This window comes from Acinonyx jubatus, chromosome X (assembly GCF_027475565.1).
Source record: "Acinonyx jubatus isolate Ajub_Pintada_27869175 chromosome X, VMU_Ajub_asm_v1.0, whole genome shotgun sequence".
Lineage (NCBI taxonomy): Eukaryota > Metazoa > Chordata > Mammalia > Carnivora > Felidae > Acinonyx > Acinonyx jubatus.
Genome location: NC_069389.1, coordinates 111,657,547 through 111,684,301, shown reverse-complemented (window position 1 = coordinate 111,684,301; position 26,755 = coordinate 111,657,547). Strand labels below are relative to the sequence as shown.

General features: G+C 40.6%; 1 pseudogene; it reads right to left on the bottom strand.

The window, feature by feature from the left end:
* Positions 1 to 653: 653 nt before the first annotated feature.
* Positions 654 to 26,003, bottom strand: LOC106969946 (ferritin heavy chain-like; annotated as a pseudogene).
* Between the last annotated feature and the right edge of the window lie 752 nt (positions 26,004 to 26,755).

Genomic DNA, 26,755 nt, shown 5'->3' with positions numbered 1-26,755 from the left:
GAGTTTTTTAAAAAATGTAGGTGTGAGTCCTTTCTCAGATACATGGTTTGCAAATACTGTGTCTAAGACCGTTGCTTATCTTTCCATCCTTGTAACTGAGTCGCACAGCCAAAGTTTTAAATTTTGATGTAGCTCAATTTAACATTTTTTAACGATCATACCTTTAGTGTCGCATTTAGAACTCTTCCACGAACATGAATCTTGAAGTTTTTTTTCCCATTAAAAATATTGTGTAGTTTTACGCTTTAGATTTATTCTGGTGTTCCATTTTGAGTTAATGTTCTGGTGTTCCATTTTGAGTTAATGTTTCTAATGTATGAGGTTTAGGTTGATTTTTTTTTTTTTTTTTTTTTTTTTTTTGCCTGTGGGTGTCTGATTCCTCTAGCACCATTTCTTAAAAAGAGAATCCTTGCTTGTTGAATTGCTTGTGCGTTTTTTTTTTTTCCCCACAAATCAGTTGAATATCTTGTTTTGGGTTGATTTCTAGGTTTCCTGTTCCGTTTGATTGGCATATGTGTGCCTTCCTCTGCCAACGCCACCTGTCTTCATTACTAAAGCTGTCTAGTAAGCTTTTATATCAGGGAGAGTGATTTCTCCCACGTTTGGATTGTGTGGCAAGATTATTTTGTTGCGGGGGGGGTTACCAAATTACTTTATTTCAAGGAGTGGTACAAATGAAAGAAGTAGATGTTTTGGTACAACTTGGAGAAAAGGTAAACGTAACCCCAGCACGCACGCACTGCCTCGCTGACCCGGGAGGTCACCCTTGAGGCAATGGGAAGACAGCCTAAGGCGTAGCTCTCCTTATCACTGTTTCCCAAGGTGTGCTTGTCATAGACACTTGGCCCTGCCAGATTCCAGAGCCCCCCGTCTCGCCCAGGTTGATTATGTGGTCGCCGACTTCTTCGGTGAATTTCACCTGCTCGTTCACGTAATGCGTCTCCGTGAAGTCCCTCAGACAGGGTCGTTTTTATGAGTGGCCAGTTCGTGCAGTTCCAGGGGTGAGTGATTCACGCTCTTCTCCAAGTGTAATGCACACTCTATTTGCAGTCATATCAGGGTCTGGCTCCTTGATACCCTGAAGGAAGATTCGGGCACCTGGTTGGTTTTGCAGCTTCATCAGTTTCTCGGCATGTTCCTTCTCCTCGTGCGACTGGTGAAGAAAACGTTTGGCAGAGTTCTTCAAGGCCACGCCTTTGCGGTCAAAGTAGTAAGGCGTGGCAGGTAGACGGGGGAGGCGGAGAGCTCCAGGTTGCGGTGGTGGTTGAGGGTGGCCTCTGAGTCCTGGTGGTAGTTCTGGCACACCCGTGAGGGGGAGGTGGCCGTCAGGGCGGTGGCCGAGGACGGCCAAGGACAGGGTGCGTGGCTGCGTGGTGCTGGAGTGGCTTCGGAGGCACCACGGAGGTTCACGGGCACCGTGAGGAGATGGCAGAGGGCTGGCTCTGAGCGGAGAGCTGAGGTGGGGGACGAGTGCCGGGTTCTGCCAACATACTGTTGAAACAGGAAACTGCAGGGGCGCTTGGGTGGCTCAGTCGGTTAAGCGGCTGACTTCGGCTCAGGTCATGATCTCACAATCTGTGAGTTCGAGCCCCGCGTCGGGCTCTGTGCTGACAGCTCAGAGCTTGGAGCCTGCTTCGGATTCTGTGTCTCTCTCTCTGCCCCTCCCCTGTTCATGCTCTGTCTCTCCCTGTCTCAAAAACAAATAAACGTTAAAAAAAAAAAAAAGAAATACGAAACTGCAGTGACTCACAGTGGAGATTCAGTATTTTGAGGCAAGATTATTTGAATTATTCTAGGGCCCATAACTTTCTCTATACATTTAAAAATAACCTGTAGCTACAAAAAACTCTTGCTGGGATTTTGATGGGGATTCCATTAAACCTGTGTGTGTATTTGGAGGAATTTACATCTTCACTCTGTTGAGTTTTCTAGTCCCTGGACGTGGTATGGACACGTATGTCCATTTCTTTAGATCTTTGATTTATTTCATCAGCATTTTGTAATTGTTAGCATACAGGTCTTCTGTGTCAACTTATCCTTGAACCAGACACTTTGAACTGCATAGGTCTGCTTATGTGCAGTTTTTTTTTTTTTTTAGTAGACCCACAATATTACATTAGTTTCAGGTATACACCATAGCAATTTGACAAGTTTATACATTATGCTGTGTTCAATTCAAGTGAAGCTACCGTATTTCCTGATATGTTGCCATCACGGTACCGTTGACTATATTCCGTATGTTGTGCCTTTTATTCCCATGACTTACTCATTCCATAACTAGAAGTCTGTATCTCCTACTCTCCTTTACCCATTTTGCCCAACCCCAAACCTCCTCCTCTCTGGCAACCATCAGTTCTCTGTATTTATAGGTCTGATGTTGCTTTCTGTCTATTCATTTTTTTTTTTAGGTTCCACTTGTGAGTGAAATAATATGGTTTTTGTCTTTCTCTGTCTCACTTATTTCACTTAGCATAATACCCTCTAGGTCCATCCATGTTGTCTCGAATCTCATCCTTTTTTATGGTTGCATCATATTCCATCATACATATGGCCACATCTTCCTTATCCATTTGTCTACTGAAGGACACTTAGATTGCTTCCATATCTTGGCTATTGTAAATAATGCTTCAGTAAACATAGGGGCACATCTATCTTTTCAAATTAGTGTTTTCGTCTTCTTTCGGTAATACCCAATAGTGGAATTATTGGGTCGTATCATATTTCTGTTTTTAATTTTTTAAGGGTCCTCCACACTGTTATCTATATTGAGTCTATCAATCTACATTCTCACCAACAGTTCCTTTTCCTTTAAATCCTTGCCAAAACTTGTTGTTTCTTGTCTTTTTGAGTTTTGGCCATTCTAAGACAGGTAAAGTGATATCTCATTTTTTTTTTAAGTAGATTCTAAGTAGACTCCCAGCAGGTCCTGACTTGAACTCATGACCCTGAGATCAAGACCTGAGCTAAGATCAAGAGTTGGATGCTTAACTGACTGAGCCACCCAGGCGCCCCTCATTGTGGTTTTTGATTTGCATTTCTCTGATGATTAGTGATGTCGAGCATCTCTCCACGTGTCTGTTGTCCCTCTGTATGTCTTCCTTGAAAAAATGTGTATTCCAGTCCTCTGCCCATTTTTTAATCAGATTTTTTTCATGTTGACTATAAGTTCTTTACATATTATAGATATTAACACCTTGTCAGATACATAATTTGCAATATCCTCTCCTGTTCAGTAGGTTGTCAGTAGTTTTTGTTTTCTTGATGGTTTCCTTTGATGTGCAAAAGCTTTTTATTTCGAAGTAGTCTCAGTAATTACATTTTGCTTTTGTTTTCCTTGCCTCAGGAGACACATCTAGAAAAATGTTGCTGTGGCCAGTGTCAGAGAAATTACTGACTGTTCTCTTGTAGCATTCTTATGGTTTCAGGTCTCACATTTAAGTCTTTAATCCACTTTTTTACAAGCTTATTTAGTTTTGACAGAGAAGGGAGGAAGGGGCAGAGAGAGAGGGCGAGAGAGAGAATTCCAAGTAGGCTCTGCCCTGGCAGAGCCTGACGTGGGGCCTGAACTCATGAACCAGGAAATCATGACCTGAGCCAAAATCTAGAGTCGGATACTTAACCAACTGAGCCATTCAGGTGCCTGTAGGTGTTTAATCCATTTTGAGTTTATTTTTGTGTAGGGTGTTAAAAGGTGGTCTAGTTTCGTTTACATGTAGCTGTCCAGTTTTCCCAGCACAGTTTATTGCAGATACTTCTTTTCTCCATTGTATATTCTTGCCTCTTCTGTTGTAGTTTTTAAAAAACTTTATTTATTTTGAGAGAAAGAGAATGAGTGGGGGAGGGCTAGAGAGAGAGGAAGACAGAGGATCTGAAGTGGTGCTTGAACTCATGAACCATGAGATCAGGACCTGAGCCCAAGTCAGGCGCTTAACCAACTGAGCCACCAGGTGCCCCTCCTCTGTCATAGACTAATTGACCATATAATTGTGGGTTTATTTTGAAGCTCTTTATTCTTTTCCATTGATCTGTGTCTGTTTTTTTGCCAGGACCATACTGTTTTGATTACTACAGCTTTGTAGTATATCTTGAAATCTGAGAGTGTGATACCTCCAGCCTTGTTCTTCTTTCTCCAGATTGCTTTGACTCTTTGGGATCTTTTGTGGTTCCATACAAATTTTGGTATTATTTGTTCTAGGTAGGTGAAAAATGCTATTGGTATTTTCATAGAGATTGCATTGAATCTGCAGACTGGTTTGGGTAATATGGACATTTTAACAATTGCCAATATTCTTCCAATCCATGGTGGACTATCTTTCCATTTGTTTGCATCATCTTCAGTTTCTTTCCTCAGTGTTTTATAGTTTTCTGAGTTACAGGTCTTTCGCCTCTTTGGTTAAGTTTATTTCTAAGTATTTTCTTCTTTTTAGTGCAGTTGTAAATGGTAGTGTTTTCTTAATGTCTCTTTCTGCTACTTTGTTATACGTGGATTTTTTTTTATAGTACTTTAAATATATTTTCTTTTTTATGACTTGCTTATTTAAAAAATATTTTTTTTAACGTTTATTCGTTTTTTCGATAGAGACAGAGTATGAGTGGGGGTGGGACAGAGAGAGAGGGAGACACAGAATCTGAAGCAGGCTCCATCCAGGCTCTGACCTGACAGCACAGAGCCTGACGCGGGGCTCAAACTCACAGACTGTGAGATCATGACTTGAGCTGAAGTCGAACGCTTCACCGACTGAGCCACCCAGGCGCCCCTTTTATGATTTGCTTATTAATATTTTCTTTCCTTTAGCTTATTTTGTTGTAAGAATACAATATGTAAGATAACATACACAATATGTGTTATCCCACTGCTTATGTTGTTGGTAAGGCTTCCAGTCAACAGGTTATTGGTAGTTAAGTTTTGGGGGACTCAAAAGTTATACAAGGATTTTGATTACTACAGCTTTGTAGTATATCTTGAAATCTGGGATTGTGATACCTCCAGCCTTGTTGTTCTTTCTCAAGATTGTTTTGGCTATTTAGGGTTGGCGCCCTTAAGCCCCGTGTTGTCAAGGATCAACTGTACATGTTTTGGTAGGTGTAAATCTATGTATTTCGTTTTATTTAGAGTAATTTTAAATATTGCATTTTTAATACCTGGCTTTGCATATTCATTCTTAGCAAACAGGAATGCAGTTTATTTTTGCACATTAATTTTGTATCTTCTGACCTTGATGAAATCACTCCTGGTTCTAGGAGTTTATTTTTCTTTTTGTAGATTGCTTGACATGTTCTATGATAAAATCTGCAATTTCATATTATTTGCAGAGTTATAATTTTGTTTCTTCATTTCCAGTCTGTATGCCTATGTATATGTACATACATCTATATCTATATCTGTATCTATATCTCCTACTGTAATTGCTAGAACTCTCAGTACTGTGTTAAATCACAGTGGTGAGAAAAAATCCTTGTCTTGGGGCACCTGGGTAGCTCAGTGGGTTAAGCATCCGACTCTTGGTTTTGGCTCAGGTCATCGTCTCACAGTTGATGGGTTCGAGCCTCCCATTGGGCTCAGGGCTAACAGCACAGAGCCTGCTTGGGATTCTCTGTCTCCCTTTCTCTCTGCCCCTCCATCACTCGCATGCACTCATGTGCATGTGCTCACTCCCTCTCAAAAATAGACAGATACTGTATATTTTCACTCTTAAGTGGACCCTGAGAAACTTAACAGAATACCATGGGGGAGGAGAAGGAGGAAAAAAAAGTTAGAGAGGGAGGGAGGCAAACCATAAGAGACTAAAACTGAGAACAAACTGAGGGTTGATGGGCGGGTGGGGGAGAGGGGAAAGTGGGTGATGGGCATTGAGGAGGGCACCTGTTGGGATGAGCACTGGGTGTTGGATGGAAACCAATTTGACAATAAATTTCATATTAAAAAATATATAAATAAATAAAAATTAAAATAAATAAATAAACTTTAAAAAATTAAAAAAAATCCTTATCTTAAACCAAGAAACAGATTGTTAGCTGTAGAGAACAAACTGATGGTTAACAGAGGGAGGAAGGGGGGATGGGTGAAATAGTTGATGAGGATTAAAGAGTACGCTTATCATGATGAGCACTGACTAATATGTAGAATTATTGAATCACTGTATTGTACACCTGAAACTAATAAAGCACTATGTTAACTATACTGAAATTAAAATGAAAAAGCTTTAGTTAAAAAAAAATCTTTGTCTTGTTCCTGATCTTAGTGGGGAAGTATTCAGTCTTTCTACAATAAGTACAATGTAAGATGTAGGCTTTTTCTAGATGTTCTTTATTGAGTTGAGGGTAATACTCCTCTTTCCTGAGCCAAGATTTTTTTTTTTTTAAATCCTGAATGTGTACTGGATTTTGTCATACTTTTTGTCAGTTGATAGGATCATAGCATTTTCCTTTTTTATCTTGTTGATAATGTGGATTATAGTGATTGACTACCAAATGCTGAACCAGCCTTGTATACCTAGGAAAATCCCACTTGGTCATGAAATATATATATATATATATATATATATATATATATATATATATATATATATATATACACACACACACACACACACACATAACATACGTTATATGTATATACATATATATGTTATGTTATATGTATGTTATATGTATATACATATATATGTGTATACCTATATATATACATACACACATATGATAGATTTAGTTGACTATTGTTGAGGATTTTTGCATGTAATTTCTTTAATAATATTGGTCTTTTTTTGTACTTTGGTTTTGGTTTATGGTAATAATGGCCTCCTAAAATGAGTTGGGAAATGCTTCCTCATTTGTATGTTCTGGAACAGTTTATGTTACGGCATGAATGCATTCTTTGTATGTTTGGTAGAATTCGCCAGTGAAGCAGTGTGGTTCTGGAGAATTCTTTTTGGGGAACTTTTTGATTACAAATTCAGTTTCTTTCGTGGTGGTAAGGCTATTCAACTTGCTCATCTTGTTTGAGTTTTGCTGGTTTGTTGTTTTCAAGGAATTTGTCTATTTCTTTAACTTGTTGAATTTATGGGCATAAAGTTGTTTGTAGTATTGTGGTCCCTTATTATTTTTGACGGTCGCGGGATCGGTAGTAGCAGACTCTATTTTATTCCTGATACTGGTGATTTGTTTCTTCTCTTTTTCTCTTCTCAGTGTTGCTACAGGTTTGTCAACTTCACTGATTTTTCCAAAGAACCACCTTTTTGTTTAATTAATTTTCTCTGTTGTTTTGCTGTTAATTTCATTGATCCCTGCTCTGATATTTAGTATTTCCTTCCTTCTGCTCGCTTTGTTTTCTTCTTCCTTGTGTTTTCTTGAGATAGGAAAGTAGATTGTTTACTTGAAATCTTCTTTCATTGGAATGTGATCATTACTGCTATAAATTTCTCTCTTGGCACTGCCTTGGCTGCATCCCCCCAAGTTGATGTGTTATGTGTTTTTTTTATTCAGTTTGTTGTACTTTTGCATTTCCCTTGAGACTCCCTCTTTGGCACACAGCTTACTTAAAAGGGAGCTGTTTGGTTCTCATGTGTTTAGATATTTTCCTGTTGGCTTTCTCTTACTGATGTCTAGCTTGATTCCATTATTGTCAGAGAATACGCTGTATAATTTAAAGTTTTAAAATTTGTTTTATGGCCGAGAATATGGCCTATATTTGTAGATATTCCACAGTTCTTGAAAAAACTGGGTATTCTGCTGTTGGGTGGAGTGTTCTTTGCATGTCAGTTAACTCCTGTCGGTTGAGTGTAGTGTTCATGTGATCTGTGTTGCCGATTTTTTGTCTAGCACTCCTGTTGCTTGCTTGGAGGTGGGTGTTGAAGTCCTCAACTGTAATTTTGGATTTGACAACTAATCTTTTCAGCTTGATCAGTTTTAGCTTCATGTGTTTTGAGGCTCTGCCTTTTGGTGTACACATTTAGGATCTTTATGATTTCCTGGTGGATTAATCCTTTTAGCATTGAATGTCCTTCTTCACTGCCAGTTTTTCCTTTGCTCTGATGTTTACTTTCTTTTCTTTTCTTTTTTTTTTTTTAAGTAAACTCTTCTCCCAACGTGGGACTCGAACTCATGACCCTGGGATCAAGAGTCCCATGCTTTAGCAACTGAGCCACCCGGGCACCCTATTTAGAATTTTTATGTGTATCTTACTGTGTCATTGTTGTAGCTGTTGCTCCGGGTTTCACAATATGCATATGTGACTTATTACAGTCTACTGGCATTGGCGTTTTAATACTTCAAATGAAGTATGAAGCCTTACCTTGATTTTGGTTCCTTCTCCTTCCCCACTTTCAAATGTCATTGCCTTGATAGTCAGATGATATTAATTCTTTTGTTTTAAATATCAAACATGATTTGTGAAACTCATGAGGAGAGGGATAAGCCTAATGAATATGTATGTATGCTTTTTCCATTGCTTCATCTTTCTATCCATTGCTTCCCATCCAATTCTTTTATCGTTTGCTTCTCTTTTAAAAACTTCCTTTCTGGTCTTCAAGCTGTACTACAAAGGTGTAATCATCAAGACGGTATGATGCTGGTACAAGAACAGACACTCAGATCAAGGGAACAGAACAGAGAACCCAGAAATGGACCCACAAACGTATGGCCAACTCATCTTTGACAAAGCAGGAAAGAATATCCAATGGAATAAACACAGTCTCTTCAGCAAGTGGTGCTGGGAAAACTGGATAGCGACACGCAGAAGAAGGAACATGGACCACTTTCTTACACCAGACACAAAAATAAACTCAAAATGGATGAAAGACCTAAACATAAGACAGGAAGCCATCAGAATCCTCGAGGAGAAAGCAGGCAAAAACCTCTTTGACCTTGGCCGCAGCAACTTTTTACTCAACACATCTCTGGAGACAAGGAAAAGAAAAGCAAAAATGAACTATTGGGACCTCATCAAAATAAAGAGCTTCTGCACAGCAAGGAAACAATCAGCAAAACTAAAAGGCACCTGACAGAATGGGAGGAGATATTTGCAAATGACATATCAGATAAAAGGGTTAGTGTCCAAAACCTATAAAGAACTTATCAAACTCAACACCCAAAAAACAAATAATCCAGTGAAGACATGGGCAAAAGACACGAATAGACACTTCTCCAAAGAAGACATCCAGATGGCCAACTGACACATGAAAAAATGCTCAACAGTCTCATCATCAAGGAAATACAAATCAAAACCACAATGAGATACCACCTCACACCTGTCAGAATGGCTAACATTAACAACTCAGGCAACAACAGGTGTTGACGAGGATGTGGAGAAAGAGGATCTCTTTTGCATAGTTGGTGGGAATGCAAACTGGTGCAGCCACTCTGAAAAACAGTATGGAAGTTCCTCAAAAAATTAGGAAATAGAAATACCCTACAACCCAGCAATTGCACTACTAGGCATTTATCCAAGGGATACAGTTACGCTGTTTCGAAGGGGCACAGGCACCCCCATGTTTATAGCAGCACTATCGACAATAGCCAAAGTATGGAAAGAGCCCAAATGTCCATCGATGGATGAATGCATAAAGAAGTGGTATATATATTCAATGGAGTATTACTCGGCAATCAAAAAGAATGAAATCTTGCTATCTGCATCTACGTGGATGGAACTGGAGGGTATTATGCTAAGCGAGATTAGTCAGAGAAAGACAAACATCATATGACTTCACTCATATGAGGACTTTAAGAGACAAAACAGATGAACGTAAGGGAAGGGAAACAAAAATAATATAAAAACAAGGAGGGGGACAAAACAGAAGAGACTCATAAATATGGAGAATAAACAGAGCGTTACTGGAGGGGTGGTGGGAGGGGGGATGGGCTAAATGGGGAAGGGGCATTAAGGAATCTACTCCTGAAATCATTGCTGCACTAGATGCTAACTAACTTGGATATAAATGAAAAAGATAAATGAAAATTTAAAAAAATCAAGGTCACCTAAAGAGTATGTATAAATAAGTAAATACATACATACATACATACATACATACTTGCTGTAGCCATTTTTTAAAGGTAGGTCTCCTGATAGTAAAGTCTTTCCGTTTGCCTTTGTCTGACAATGACGTTACTTCTTCTTTCCTGAAGGATAATTTCACTATATAGAATATAGCCATAGATATAGAATTTGTGGTTGACATTTCTTTTCCAGGACTTGAAAAAATGTTGCGCCATTTCCTTCCGGCCTCCGTGTTTCAGAGGAGAAGTCTACTGTCATTCAAATTGCCCCCGTTCTGTAGATGATGTGCCAAAAAAACCTGGCAGCCATCAAGATTTTTTCTTCCTCTTTAGCTCTCAGAAGTTTAGTTGTGATGTATTTTGGCGTGAGTTCCTTTGGCTTTGTACTGTTTGGGGTTCATTCAACATCTTGAATCTGTAACTTTGCTTCTTTTGCCAAAATTGGGAGAATTTCAGCTATTGTATCTTTGGCCCCACTTTCTTTTTCCTCTGCATCTGGGATTCTGATGACATGAATGTTGCGTCTATTTTAGTGTCCTACAGGTCTCTGAGTCTCTCTTCATTAGTCTGTATTTTCTCTCTTATCAAGTAAATTCTGTTCAGTGTTTGGTGAGTTCTACTGCATCCTCTTTGAATTTGCTGAGTCTGTCCTCTGTCATCTCCACTGTGCTGTTGAACCCATCTGGAGATGTGTGTTTTTTTGTTTTTAGTTTATTGTGTTTTTCTTTAGCTTTATAATTTCCATTTTCTTCTTTTTTTATAACCTCTACTTTTTTGCTGAGGTTTTCTAATTAGAAAATTTTAAATTAAAAAATATTTTTTTTAATGTTTATTTTTTGAGAGAGAGAGAGAGAGAGAGAGAGAGAGCGCATGAACAGGGAAGGGGCAGAGAGAGAGGGAGACACAGAATCTGAAGCAGACTCCAGGCTCCGAGCTGTCAGCACAGAGCCCGATCATGACCTGCGCTGAAGTCAGACGCTTAACCATCTGAGACACCCAGGCACCCGGAGGTTTTCTACTTTTTAAAAATTTTTTGAGCTAATCTGTATTTGGTTGTTGAAACATTTTTATGATGGCTGCTTTAATATTCTTGTCAGATAATTTTAACCTGTGATTCATTTCAGTGTTGTTATCACTTGATTGTCTTTTCTTTTTTAATTTTTTTTAATGTTTATTGATTTTTGAGAGAGAGGGAGAGAGAGACAGAGCTCGAGAAGGGAAGGGCCAGAGAGAGAGGGAGACACAGAATCTGAAGCAGGCTCCAGGCTCCGAGCTGTCAGCACAGAGCCCGACGAGGGGCTCGGACTCACTAATCGCGAGATCATGACCTGAGCCAAAGTCGGACCCCTTGATTGTCTTTTCTTATTCAAGTTGTGATTTTCCTGTTTTTTGTGTAATGATTGGTTTTCATTTGTTTTCTGGACCTTTTATCCAGTATGTTAGTAGACTCTGGGTCCTGTTCAGTAGGCAGTCAGCTGTTAGGCCTAGCCCACATGTTCTGGTTAATTTTTCTGGGCTGTGATTCCAATGCCAATTTAACATTCAGATCCTTTGTAATATTATTTTGGTAATTAAAGTTCCAAGTCAGTTGGTGTTATAATATAGAGATTATCTGGGTGGGCCTGACTCAATCAGGTATGTCCTTTAAAAGCAGAGAGTTTTCTGTAGTTGCTAGCAAAAGGAGAAGTCATATTCAAAGTACATGACAGATTCAATGAAGTATTCGTAGCTTTGAAGATTGGTGTGGGTGGGGGTGCATGTGGAAGGACCAAAGAGTGTTCTCTAGGTAGGAGCTGGGAGCCATTTCTGGCTGAGACCCAGCAAGAAATCTGGGTCTCTGGATTTCTGGGGCGCCTGGGTGGCTTAGTTGGTTAAGGATCTGACTCTTGATTTTGGCTCAGGTCATGATCTCTTGGTTTGTGAGACTGAGCCCTGTGTCAGACTCCACGCTGACAGCATGGAGCCTGCTTGGGGCTCGCTCGTGCTCTCTCTCTCTCTCCCCCTCTCTCCCTCTCTGCCCCTCCTCTGCTCATGCTCTGTCTCTCTCAAAATAAATAAATAAATTTGAAAAAGAAATCAGGGATTTCAGTCCTATAGCCAAATGAAATTTAATTCTGTCAACAACCTTAATGCGTCTGAAAGTAGATTATGCCCTAGAGCCTTCAGATAGGAGCCTACTTGGCTGACACCTTGACTTCGGCCTTGTGAGACTTGAGATTGCTTGTACTTACTTCTGTTTACTGAACTGTGATATAATAAAGGGATATTGTTTTAAGCCACTAAGTTTATGGCAGTTTGTTTTGTGACAATAGAAAACTAACATTCCATTAGTATTTCATTTGTGATAAACATTGCTTTTTCATGAAGTTCTTTTTGAACTATTGGTACCTCTGGGAGGGTAAACATTCCATTTTGAGAACATTAATTTGAGTTTATAAAAACTATCGTTTTAGCTTTTATTTTTTAGTGTATGATATATCTTTTTTTTTAATTTTTTTTAAAGTTTCTTTATTTTTGAGAGAGACAGAGACAGAATGTGAGTGGGTTAGGAGCAGAGAGAGAGGGAGACACAGAATCCGAAGCAGGCTTCAGGCTCCGAGCTGTCAGCACAGAGCCCGATGCGGGGCTCGAACTCACCAGCTGTGAGATCATGACCGGAGCTTAAGTCAGACGCTAAACCGACTGAGCCACCCAGGTGTCCCGTGATACATCTTTTTAAAAAAAAAGATTTTATTTTTAATCTCTACACCAAGCGTGAGGCTTGAGCTCACAACCCTGAGATCAAGAATCGCATGCTCTGCTGACTAATCCAGCCAGGTGCCCCTATGATATATCTTGAAAAGATTTTGTGTATGAAGTGAGGTTAATATTTCAGGTTAATTTTTTGTTCTTTACAAATAGGGATTTTTGGGGCACCTGGCTGGCTCAGATAGTTAAGCGTCCAACTTTGGCCCAGGTCATGATCTCACGGTTTGTGAGTTCAAGCCCCACGTTGGGCTCTGTGCTGACAGCTCAGAGCCTGGAGCCTGCTTCCGATTCTGTGTCTCCCTCTCTCTCTGCCCCTCCCCTGCTTGCATTCTCTCTCTCTCTCAAAAATAAATGTTAAAATTAAAAAAAAAATATGTATTTATTTCCAGTACTATTGATTGATAAGACTATCTTTTCCCCCTTCTTATTATCTTGTTACCTTTGTCAGAAATCAGTTGACTCTGTACATATGAGTTTGTTATTGAGCTGTCAATTCTGTTTGCACATATTTGAATGTATACAAATGCGTGTGTATTACATATCTCATGGTTTTTCTTAAATTTTTTAATTCAGTGCCTTCATATTAAGATTCATTTTTATTTCTATGCTCTTATCTGGTCTGATGCTTCCAACTGTTGCCTGATGTGCATATATCATATTTTTTCCCTAACATCTCTCCGAGGTATTGACATCTAGATGGCTCAAAACACCTTACTTCCAGATACTGCCACAACCCCTCTGGAATAATGGGATAATTTCCTTGGGATATATATTCAGGAGCAGAATGTCTGGGTCTTAGGATATACATATTCCTGATCTAATTGCTGCCAGATTTTTCTTCAGATTGGCTCCACCAATCTACACTCCCACCAGCAGTGTGTGTAGATGTCTATACTGCATATTGACGCCAATTCTTGGCATTATTCTCCTTTATAATTTTTGATAGTTTAATAGAGAAAGTGCTATCTTATTGTTTTAATTGGTGTTTTCCTTATTACTATGAATTAGAACATATCTCTTTGTGCTTTTCAGACTGTTGGGTTTCCTCTTTTGTAAATTGCCTGCTTATAATCATTGCCCACTTTTGTACTAGAATTATAAAATTGAAGGCTTTTCCGAATGTTCTAGATATTAATCCATTATCAGCTTTAGACATTGCAAATAATGTTTTCCATTCCGTCACATGTCAACTGACTTTGTGATTCTCTTATGCTTTGTTGAATTGAAGTCCTCAATTTGAATTTATTAATTTCATCAGTTTTTGTTTTAGAATCTCTGGGTTTTTTTTAAGGTTTGTTTGAGACGTACTTCCTTGCCCCCGGGTCATAAAACTATTCTTTTACATTTTTATACTAACTTTATAGCTTTGTCTTTCGCATCTAAACTTCTAATCTTTAAGTCGACAATTTGATAACAGGATTGATGAACGTATAGGGAAAGTATACTCACATATACTATTGGTAGGAATAGAGTTCTGGAGGTCATTTAGGCCTTTTCAGAAGCCTCAAAAATGCGTATTTTTGACATAGAAATTAAGGAGATAATTATAAGTGTACAAAAAAACTGGTCTCAAAGGATATATTTTGCAGTTATTGTGATAGCGAACTATTGAAAACAATCCGAGTATCAAATATCCAACAATGAGAATTTTGGTACCAATTAAACAATTGACTGTTGAGCTATTAACATCATGTACTTTGCCAGAATAGCCAAAACCGTAGGGAGTTGCTGTTTAACGGGTATGAAGTTTTAGTTATGCATGATGAATAAGTCCTAGAGTTCTGCTCTATATTGTTATGCCTGTAATTAAAATAAATAAATAAATAAAAGGAACAAAGTTGGAGAACTTGTGCTTCCTCTTTTAAAAATTTACTACAAGGCTGTAGTAATCAAGACAATATAGTACTGGCATAAGGATAGACAGACTGTATTAGTTTCCTATTACTGCTGTAACAAATTGCCACAATTTCAGTGGCTCTAAAAAAAATTTTATTATCTTATGCTTTTGGAGGTCACAAATTCAAAATCAGTCTCACGAGGCTAAAGTCAAAGTGTTTTGGGGGCTGGTTGTGTCTGTAAGCTCAGAGAGGCCAGTTTATTTCCTTGGCATTTTCAGCTTCTAGAGCCTGCCTACATTACTGCCTCATAGCTCCTTCCTTGCGTTAATTTCGGTCTCTTGTTTCCATAGTCATTGCCTCCTACTGACTATGATCCTGTTGTCTGTCTCTTACAGGGATCCTTGTAATTACATTATGCCCACTAGATGGTCCTATGAAATCTTCCCATCTCAAGATCTTAATTACATCTACAAAGTCCCTTTGGCTCTATAAGGCAACATATTCATAGTTTCTGGGGATTAGGATGTGGGCATATTTTGGGGGCCATTATTCAGCCTCCCGTACAGAACAGTGGATTAGAACTGAGAGCCCATAAATTCTCAAATTTATGGTTATTGATTTTGACAGGGGTATCAAGACAATTCAGTGGGTCAAAGAACGGTCTTTTTAACAAATGGTGCTAGGGCAATTGGATATGCACATGCAAAAGAATGAATCCCTGCCTTGTGTTATATAAAAAAAAAAATAACTCAAAAATGGATCATAGAACTAAATGTAAGAATGAAAATTACAAAGCTCTTAGAAGAAAACTTCGGCATAAATTTTCACGAAACTGTATTAGGCAATAGTTTCTTAGGACACCTGAAGCATACGTGCACAAAAACAAAGGAAACAATTGATAAATTGAATCTCATCAAAATTTTTGCATCAGAAAGCACTAGCAGAGAATGAAAGTACAACCTACAGGGGCACCTGGGTGACTCAGTGGCTGAGCATCTGATGCTTGATTTCAGCCCAGGTCACAATCCCAGGGTAGTGGGATCGAGCCCGTGTTGGGGTCCATGCTGACTGTGGAGCTTGCTTGAAGTTCTCTCTCCCTCCCTCCCTCCCTCTCCCTGTCTGTCTGTCTGTCTGTCTCTCTCTCTCTCTCCCCCCCTGCCCCTCCACTTCATGTTCTCTCTCTGTCTCCAAAAAAACTACAACACACAGGAGAAAAATTTTGCAAATTATATTTGATAAGGGACTTTTTATTTTATTTATTTTTTTTAATGTTTGTTTATTCTTGAGAGAGAGAAAGAACATGAGCAGGGGAGGGGTAGAGAGAGAGGGAAACACAGAATCTGAAGTAGGTTCTAGGCTCCGAGCTGTCAGCACAGAGCCTGCTGCAAGGCTCAAATTTACGAACCATGAGATTATGACCTGAGCTGAAGTCGGACCCTTAACTGACTGAGCCACCCAGGCACCCTGATAAGGGACTTTTTAAGCAGAATATATAAATGATTTTTACAATTCAGCAATAAAAATACAACCCAATTTAACATTGGCAAAATATCTGATCAGATATTTCTGCAAAGAAGATATTACAAGTGACCAGAAAACACATGAAAAGACGTTCACATTAGTCATTAGGGAAATGCAAATCAAAACTGCAATTAAAAAAATTTTTTTTTCAAAACCACAATTAGAGACTACTTAAAATCCACTAGGATGGCTATAATCAATAAAATGGAAAATAAGGTCAGGGAAGATGTGGAGAAATTGGAATCCTCATACATCGCTCTTGATGATGTAATATGGTGCAGCTGCTGTGGAAAATAATTTGTTGATTTCTGAAGAAGTTAGAGTTCTACTTCTAGGTATGTACTGAAGAGAAATTAAAACTTATGCCCACACAAAAGCGTGTGCGTAAATGTTAATGGCGGTGTTATTCATAATAGCAAAAAAGTGGAAACAACTCAAGTGCCCATCAACATGTGAATGGATAAGCCAAATATGGTATAGCCCTGTGAGAGAATATTATTCAGCCATAAGTGGGAGTTAGGGACTGATCCATGCAACGACTTGGATGAATCTTGAAAACATTGTGCCAACTGACAGAAGCCTGTCACAAAAGGCCACATTTTGTATGATTCCATTTATATGAAATGTCCAGAATAGGTAAATCCATAGAGACAGAGAGTAGATTAGTTGGTTACTGAGGGCTTTGGAACGGGGTTGAGGGGAAATGGGATGGATACAGAGTTTCTTTTGGTGGTGATTAAAATGTTTTAAAATTAATTTTACATGGTTCCACAACTCTGTGAATGTAATAAAAACCATTAAATTGTATACTTTCTTTAGTTGTATACTTGGATTCCTTTCTCTGTTTTTCTCTGCTCTTTGCATATCTGTAACCAGTTTCTGGTTTTTGTTTTCCATTAGATTTATGTATAACGTCTTATACATATATCAGTCAATATTAAGTTGATGGTTGTTTATGTTTGATTTTACTCTCATCCTTTCCCCACTTTTTAGGTATATGGTGTCATACTTTATACTTTGTGTGTGTGTGAATCCCCTGACTGATTTTTATAGGTAGTAATTTTAACTGCTTTTGTGCTTCCTACTTTTCTTGCTCCTATTTGTGATCTTTCCTTTCCACTCAAAGAATCCCCTTTAGCATTTCTTGTAGGGCTGCTTTAGTGGTGATGAATTCCTTGAATTTTTGTTTGCATGGGCAACTCATTATCTCTCCTATTCTGAATGATAGCCTTGCTGGATAGACTATTCTTGGTTGCAAGTTTTTTTTTTCTTTCAGCATTTTGTATGTATCATGCCACTCCCATCAGACCTACAGAGTTTCTGCTGAAAAATCAGCTGATAGCCTTATGGGGTTTCCCTTGTATGCACCTGTTTTCTCTTGTTGCTTTTAAATTTCTCTTATCACTACCTTTTACTGTTTCAATTACTATGTCTTGGTGTGGACCTCCTTGAGTTGATTTTGTTGGGCCCTTTCCGTGCCTCCCAGATCTGGATTTTTCTTTCATTCCCCACATTCGGGAAGTTTTCAGCTATTATTTCTTCAAGTTATTCAAATTATTTCTTCAAATTCTTCAAATTATTTTTCTGCCACCTTTTCGCTCTCTTCTCGATTCCTATAATGCATATTTTATTATGTTCGATGTTTTTCATTTATTCGATGTTTTTTCATTTATTATCTTTTTCTCTATTATTCAGCTTAATTGCTTTCCATTCCTCCGCCCTCCAGTTTGCCGATCCATTCTTTTGCTTCCTCTAGTCTGCTGTTTTTTCTCTCTAGTGTATTTTTCATTTCAGTTTTTGAGTTCTTCATCTCTGATTGTTTTTTTTTTTTTTTAATCTTTTCTGGCTCTTTTTTGAAGGTCTCACTGAAGTCTTCTACTCTTTTCTCAACTCCAGTGCGTGTCTTTAACAGCATTAGTTTAAATTCCCTATGAGGCATATGCCTTATCTCCATTTTGTTTAACTGTCTTGCTGTGATTCTTGTCCCGTTCTTTCATTTGGGACCTGTTTGTTGTGCTGTCTCTTTAAGGGTGGGGACTCAGTTTCCTCTCACCCTCTTGGCTCTCCCAGAGCTAAGCCAGCTGATTTTCAAAGTTCCAGGTGTTAAGCTCTGCTGATTATAAGAACTCATGAAATTGTGCCCCTCTGGTATTCAAAGCCAAATGTTACAGGGATTCATCTTCCTCGTGTGGGTTCCCAGTGCCTAGGTTGCCTTGTGTGCGGGTCTGTTTCTTTCTCCTGTGGCTGCCATGTCCCTCCCTCCTGTGGATAGTCCCATGGATCCGTTTAGCCTCTGACTGCGTCTCCACCCTTGCTACCCTCTTCGATGTGGCCTCTTCTCTACATTTAGCTGTGGAGGGTCTGTTCTGCCAGTCTTCAGGTCTTGTGGGTTATTTACACTGATGTGGGTGTTATCTAAGTGTATTCTTGGGACAGGGGTGAGCTTAGGATCCTCCTACTCAACCATCTTCTCTGGAAGTCGATTACCCCAAAGTTTTCAAACTGTATTTTGCTTGGGCTAGGTTGTAGGTTTTTATTTTTCCTTTTTCCTTATTTATGATTTAATTTTTTTTGTAATGAGCATGTATTTTTTTAAGAATAAAACTCCTGAAGCTTATGTCCTCAGCTACAGTGGTGCTCAGGAAGTAGAAGAGTCCATAAAATCTCAGCTTTTCCCTTCACCTCTGCTCTGGAGCCATTGTGAGGGGAGATAAACTTTGCATCATTGATATGACAGAATGAACCAGCTCCTTTCCTACAGTGCATTGGAAGAATTGAGGGGATAAGAGGCACATTGTGGTGTTCCTATTTGTTTTGAGGTAAACCGTCAGAACAGCAGGCATATCCGCAATCAAATGTAAGCACCCAAAACACCTAAAGCTGAATTGAAATTAATTTTAAAACGCCTGTTATTTTCCAATGAAATTCCCCACATCTTTGTTAATTTGCATTAGTACAATTATTTGGCATTTGTTTGTAAGTTGTTTCATTTTGTATATTTGGTGTCTCTGAGCAGCTTGCGAGTTTTTCAAGGGCATGGGATCTTGGCTTTTATTCCAATTCTTCTCTCCTAGAGCCCAGTAATGGTGCTTTGCACCCAGCAAGGACACAGCCCATGGAAAATGAAATGGTTACGTTGGCAGAAACCGGGAGACTTTAATCAACTATCCCTACTATCTATTTGTAGCCAGAAAGAGTTTTTGTTTTTTATTCTAAACTTTGGGGTGGGGGGGTTGCAGAGGAAGAGGGAGAGAAAGAATCTTAAGCAGGCTCCATACCCAGCATGGAACCTGACTCAGGGCTCGATCTCACAACTGTGAGATCGTGACCTTGGCTGAAATCAAGAGTTGGATGATTAACTGCCCGAGCCACCCAGGCGCCCCTCTGTATTTTATTCTAAAACTAAAGTTTTTATTTTTGGCAAGGGGTCCTCACCATCTAACTGTCTTTTAATTAACAAATGAAATGCTCTTTTGGCATATGTTTTAGAGCGAGTCTATCTTGGAATATTAGAAATTTATTTTTGTGCAACAGGGTACCACAAACTTAATGGCTTAAAACAACACACACTTATTATTTCCAAGTTTTTGTGGGTCGGAAGTCTAGGCCTACCTTAGCTGGGTCCTCTTTTTGGCGTCTCACGAGGTGATTGTCAAGGTCCCAAGCGTGCCGTGTAGTCATTTGGAGACTTAACTGGGGAAGAATCTGCTTTCTTGTTCACTCAGGTGATTGCGGTTCAGTCTCCTGGGGTTTTGAAGACCGAGGGCCCCCTGGCCTTAGGTTGACTGGCAGCTGCCGTCAGGTCATAGAGGCCACCCCCGGTTCCTTCCTATGTAGGTTTCCCCAGTACGGCCACTTACTTTAAGCCAGCAAGGAGTCTCTGAAGCCAGGCCGCTAACAAAATGAAGTTTGTACAGCGTAACCTAATCACAGAAGTAACGTCTCATCACTTTGGCCATTTGTATTATTTAGAAACAAGTCACGTGTCCCAGCCACGGTCTGGATGAAGGTGTTAGACAAGAAGGTGAACACTAAGAGGAGGGCATCATGGAGATCCTTATGATTTATTTATCAGCCATACTTTGTGAATTATTTTAATTTTTTAAATGTTCATTTATTTTTGAGAGACCGTGTGTGTGCGTGCTCACATGTGAGTGGGGTAGGGGCAGAGAAGGGGGGGTGGACAGAGGATCCCAAGCAGGCTGACAGCAGAGCCTAACGTGGGGCTCAGACTCATGAACTGTGAGATCATGACCTGAGCCAAAGTTGGACACTTAACCAACTGAGCCACCCAGATGCCCCTGTGATTTATTTATATTTATATTTATATTTATATTTATATTTATATTTATATTTATATTTATATTTGAGACAGAGCATGAGCAGAGGAGGGGCAGAGAGAGAGAGGGAGACACAGAATCCAAAGCAGGCTCCAGGCTTTGGGCTGTCAGCACAGAGCCCGATGCGGGGCTCAAACTTATGCACCGTGAGATCATGACCTGAGCTGACGTCGGCTGCTTAACCGACTGAGCCACCCAGGCGCCGCCCTACCCCCCGTGATTTATTTTAAAGTACATACCAGAAATGTACGCTGTGCTAGGTTAGACATTTTATGATAATTTTATGTATTTTTAAATAACTGACATGAGTATTTGATTTCCTGTAACCACACTCACTGCTGAAGTACACGAGTCTGTGCTTAGTTGGTAGTCCAGAAAGCTCCATTTCAGTGACTTGTCGGGCAACATTTCCTAGGACTTGCCGATGCTAAAGACCGAAGCTCAGTTGTGGGACCCATATTTATGAAGAACTGTGTACAAATTATGTCATCTACCCATTCCTACGGAAAGGCTACAGCTTTTCTCTAAGCCAGACCTTTGCGGATCTGCCTCCCTGGGTCCGATCACTCTGCCTCCCTCTAGAAGTGCTTTGGCGGGACTGTGCTTTGGCCTGAAGTCAGCAGCCTGTAGCGAGCGATCCAATAGGAAACAGCCCTGTGAAAGGTGTTACTACAGATGGTGTAATGTCACGTCTGGTCTTGACACCAGGAATACTTGTGCTTCTCTTGTCTGCCGTATTTCCTGGAGGCATTGTAGATCACGTAACTACTTTTCTTCCTTCACACTCGCCAATTTTGTAGCTTGCTGTTAGCAAGTCTTCCAGACTTTCAGTAGACATTTTGCGTACTAACTTTACTCCTGGCTTTGTTTTTACCTTTCTGCCTTTTTTTTTTTCCCCTTAAACCTGGCCCTGATTTCTTTACCTTATATCTTAGTTACAGTTTTTACTTTATCACGAAATAGAAAATAAAGTATATCATATTATATATCTAGTAAGCTACCTAAACTTCTACATATAGTAAGCTACCTGTTGGTAACGAGGAGTATAGCCAACTCGTTTGAATGTCACAGAAGTCTCAAGGTGAACATTGTAGCTGTGCCCATAGAAGCCAAAGCATTTTTCTTTTTTAAGTTAAAAAAATTATTTGTTAACATTTTTTTAAAATTTATTTTGAGAGGGAGCAAGTGAGCACGTGCCAGGGGAGGGGCAGGGAGAGCGAGACTCCCAGGCAGATTCCGTGCCGTCCACAAAGAGCCTGACTTGGGGCTCAATCTCAAGAGTCGGACGTGTAACTGACTGAGCCACCCAGGTGCCCCCAAAGTATTTTTCTTAAATGGAAGGGCAGATGTCATGCTGAGCCTTTTGAACCTACACAAGCTACTGGTATGTTCAGTAGTGAGTCCCAAAGATTGTTCTTTTGCGGCAGTCACTTGCCTTGGCTAATGGGGGTGCCAGTCTAAACGGCTAGGTGCAGAAGAGTTAGCAGGCATTAAGTTGTGGTACTGGGGGCTGATCTTAAAAGAAACTAGAACTGGTACAATGCAAGGAGGAGGGGTGAAAACAGCGACGTGGAGGGACCCTAACGGGAATGTTTATTCCTCAGCAATCTTACTTGCTGTAGGGCCACCTAGGTGGCTCAGTCGGTTAAGCCTTCGACTTCGGCTCAGATCATGATCCCATAGTTCGTGAGTTTGAGCCCTGCATCAGGCTCTGTGCCGACAGCTCAGAGCCTGAGCCTGCTTCAGATTCTGTGTCTTCTTCTCTCTCTCTGCCCCTCCCCTCCTTACATTCTGCCCCTCTCTCTCTCAAAAATAAAACGCTTAAAAAATTAAAAAAAAAAAAAAAAAGAATCTTACTCGCCCTCGAGTTCAGGCTTTTTGTAGGGACAATTCTTATAGTGTTGGTCCCCCTCTCTCAGTCATCCCTGTCAGTCCAGGCCTGTACACAAGCCACGGTCAAACAGGTTTGGGAAGCTGTACACAGAGGCATTGTATGGGCAGGATTTTCTATGGGGCCAGATTGATCGAAAAGGGTGCTATCGTGCAAGTTATCGGCCTATGCGAGAGGGAGAGAGAATAGAAACATTCGGTCAGAAGGGAAGCCAAGTTTGTACGGATGAGATTATCTGTCCATCCGAGAGGGTGATTTAAAGTTGGAATGGCCAGGGGCCCCTGGTTCAGTCAGTTAAGCATCCGACCCTTGATTTCGGGTCAGGTCGTGATCTCACTATTTGTGAGATCAAGCTCTGTATTGGGCTGTGCGCTGATCGCGGGGAGCCTGCCTGGGAATCTGTCTTGCTCTCTCTCTCGCTGCCCCTCCCCCTCTTGTGCTCTCCCTTTCTCTCTCAAAATAAATAACCTTAAAAACAAGTTGGGGTGGTGAGGGGCTAGTGGAAAAGAAGTGAGAGTGAGGAAAAAGGTATGGATTGAGCGCAGGGGGGCAGTTGAAGAAATGAGTTTGTGCACACTGGGAATGTGTCAGATTGTGGCAGGGCCAGCTTGTTAAAGCACTATAAAGGGCTGTGCCCTGTTTCTTCCTGGGAAAAGGCCAATTAAAAACTTTCTAGGAGTCGACAGTTGTGGCACGTTACCATTAAGATGGAGTTAGCCATTAAATTAATTTCTGACTCTGCTTGCCTGCCATCTGCATGGTCTCTCTGTGGCCAAAATGGAGCCTCAAAAAATGGTTTGTTCAAATGTCACCATATGCTTTCTTCCAGTAATCCTGACCCTAGAGAAGAACTGTTGAAGCAGTTATCATTGTCAAGTGAATAAAACTGAGAAATAATACCACATTCAAATAAAAATAGCACTTTTTTCAGGACTAACATTGGAAAAAGCAAACCTAAAAAAAAAAAATCTTTCCAATTTCTTTCCATTCCCTGACTTCTTTCAAGATGCCTGACATCATTCCTATTGCATGGAACTGTCACTAGGATTTAAGGGGTTAGTGTATACGATTTGTTTGGTTTAGTTTTTAAATTTAAGGAGTGATAAGGTAATATAAAAATTCTTTTGCCCATTCCTTATTAAAATATAAAGCAAGAAGGAAGCCTATCACTGAACACCTATTAGGTGCCAGGATCTTTTATACACTAATCCCTTAAATCCTAGGGACAGTTCCAGGCAATAGGAATGATGTTTGTTACGGATGGGGGAAATTGACACTCTGTAGTCATACAGGTTCTGTAGCTTGTCCAAGGCCACAGAGATGTGAATTGGGGGAGCCACAATTCAAATCCAGAACTTCCTCATTTCAGAACCCTGTGGCTAGCTACTATGTTGGCACCTACCTCTTAGAGTTGTCAGGGTTAAATAAGACCATCAGTGTAAGGTACTCAGCAGAGTAATATACATAAATAGCTCAATAAAGGGAAACTGCCATAAGCACCACCACCAGCAGCAGCACTGTTCTGCTTTCCAAGTAGTTGAGATTTGCTAGAATACGGGATGTGTGAACAACTCGCTACGGAGTCTGAATCATTAAGATGTATTTAACCATGTCAGTGATACTCCCTGAACGTGAACCATATACCAGAGCTTTTTCTCACGTTCTTATTCTCTTTTCATCCCAACGACATTGTAATGCTGGTAGTTCGGCTCTCCATACTTTACATAAGGCAGACTGAGCCTGAGAGTGATGAGGCAACTTGCTGAAAGTCACATCTAGAAAATGGTAGAATCAGAACTTGGCTCCAGGCTTGTCTAATTCCCAAGCCTAAGCTTTTTGTGCTGCACCTGCGTGCCTCTCTATAATTATAAGTCCAAATCACTGCAGTTATTTCTGTACCTCACCCGCAGTTGTACTGTAACAAATAGTACCCTCCGTGTATTAGGCCATAGTTTATGTGAATCCATTCACAGATCCCACTAAAGAGGGTTGGGTTGTGATCACAAATTTCCAAGGACCATAATAACTTTTGTTGCGACTGACTGATTTGTTCAGTTTTTCTGAAATGTGACATCATCAGTTGAAAAAAATCTGGGAGCGTTAAATGCTCTGATTAAGTCTTCGTCATTCACGAGTTCTGATCTCTGTGGCTTCAAAATGGGCTCAGAGGATGGTTCAGAATTTAATGCAGACCCAGCTCTCAGAGCATGCCTCGGGTTCAAAGGGATCCGTCAAAGGGTGGTCCTGAGAAACGCCCCCATTACACTTTCACGGTCGAGATAACTCCGAGTTTTGAATAGTGTGGCCTGTGAAAGGGAAACCGTTACAATCGACTCATAAAGAAGAACTTTTGAGTAAAAACAGTTGGTGACTATCCTTTTCTTCACGAAAGCCTATGGAATGAGAATGATGATTAAATATGCAAAGAATACTAAAAGTAATTAACAGACTGCTCTGTATTGTAGAGGTTGAAAAAAACAATGACTGAACATAGTGTTGGAGCAACTGAGTTACTAGGTGTGAGACTTCTCCTCCCAGGTTTGTTTAAGCCATCCACAAAATAAATAACCCTCATGCTGCAGTGTATCTGGGAAATAACTACTGCTGTCAGATGAGCTCTTGGTCAGCAAGACAAGCCAGCATGCTCAGAAGATGAGGGCCCAAAGAGCCAGCCTGCGCAGAGCTGGGCCAGAGAATCTCACGCCAAAGATGATGATCTCTAGGGGCGTTGCCAGTACAATTTCATCTTCTCCTTTTCACTTCGCTCTGCGCTTTGCCTAGCTCAGGGAGAGAAAGCCTCCAGAATTATTCCTCCGTCGGTTTCCCCTGAAACACTCTCTTGCATTTCTGCAAGAGAAACAGACACAAGAAGTCATGGGGGGGGGATGTGTTAGGGATCATTGTGCCGATTTTTAGAGATGAATGTGTGTTGCAGGGTATAATGGTGGGGCAGAGAATTCTCCATTTCCATATATCACATTCTGCAGGGAAACCGTATTGTTTCCCTCAATTCAATAAACTACTGAGTATTCTCGCTGCCCAGAGACAACTCTGGTTGTCAGTCTCTGCCTTCTCCATACTAGAGCCTATGGACTCAGCCCCAACCAGCCCTGAGGGAGAAGGGATGTTAAGAAGTCCCATCCTCACCGTTAGATGAGGTCTGGACCTACTTCTGTTAACACGTTTACATCCATTATGCCTGAGGTGAACACCTCCTCCCCCAACCAGGCCGTGTAGCTGGGCTGGTGCCTCATTTTCCCCCACCTAGCCCACCGGTTCTCCACTCTCCCATAACCACCTACTGAGCTATATTCTCCGGTACCCATTCTCTCCCTGGAACCTGAAGCTGGTGGCCCTTATAATCGCAGCAGCTCATCACTGCTCAGCCTTTTGGCTAAGATCAAGTGTAAGCTTAGCTGCTCACTTTCCAATTCTGAAATACTGATCAGTGCTGCCAGCTGCCTGGGCCTATGGACACTGGCCCCTCTGGAGAGTCCTAGTTCCCCGTGAACCTTTGGGTTATGTATAGTGGACCGTTGACTACTTTGTTCAGAGACCGGACCTTTGCCTATTTACAGCTTTCTTCCCCACTGGCTCACCGGAGAGGTCTTGTATGGCCCCTGTCTGAACTTGCACTGCTTTTACATCACTGTCCATCGAAGGATACTTGACCATCTCCGTGATGTGATGGAGGCATTTTAGTATCATGGAAAGGACAGGAAAAGAGCAATTTAAAAAAATTTGTTTTAATGTTTATTTTTGAGAGAGAGAGAGAGAGAGAGAGAGAGAGAGAGACAGAGCATGAGCAGGGGAGCGGCAGAGAGAGAAGGAGACACAGAATCCGAAGCAGGCTCCAGGCTCCAAGCTATCAGCACGGAGCCCCACGCGGGGCTCGAATTCACGAACCGTGAGATCGTGACCTGAGCCGAAGTCGGCCACTTCACCGACTGAGCCACCCAGGCGCCCCAAGAGTGATTTTTCTAATTATGCTTAGCAACCGTCTTTAAGGACCTTTTGTATGAGTGGAAACAGCTTCTCTTACGTATCATCTACTGAGCGGTCTCATAACTTTGGGTGCGTCTGTGAATTCAAGGCAGACTGTTGGGGCAGCAGACAGAGGTGCACTACTACTGGATCTTAGCTTCCTATCCATAAAAATGGTGGTGATAATGGCTACATATATCTCACGATACTGGCGAGATTAACGAAAGATGGGATGTGAAAATGTTTTGGGAACTCCACTGTGTCCTGTGGAAGTGAACCTTCCACTAGAACTTCATAAACTGTTCCTCGCATGCGAAGAAACGTGCCAGGGTATCAGCACATCCAGTGACTGAAAAGCCTGACCACCAACTGGTGCTCGTAAGCAGTAGAGTTTCGTAGCTTCAGGTGTAGGTTTGTGACTCAGTGCTTAGAAGATCCAAGAT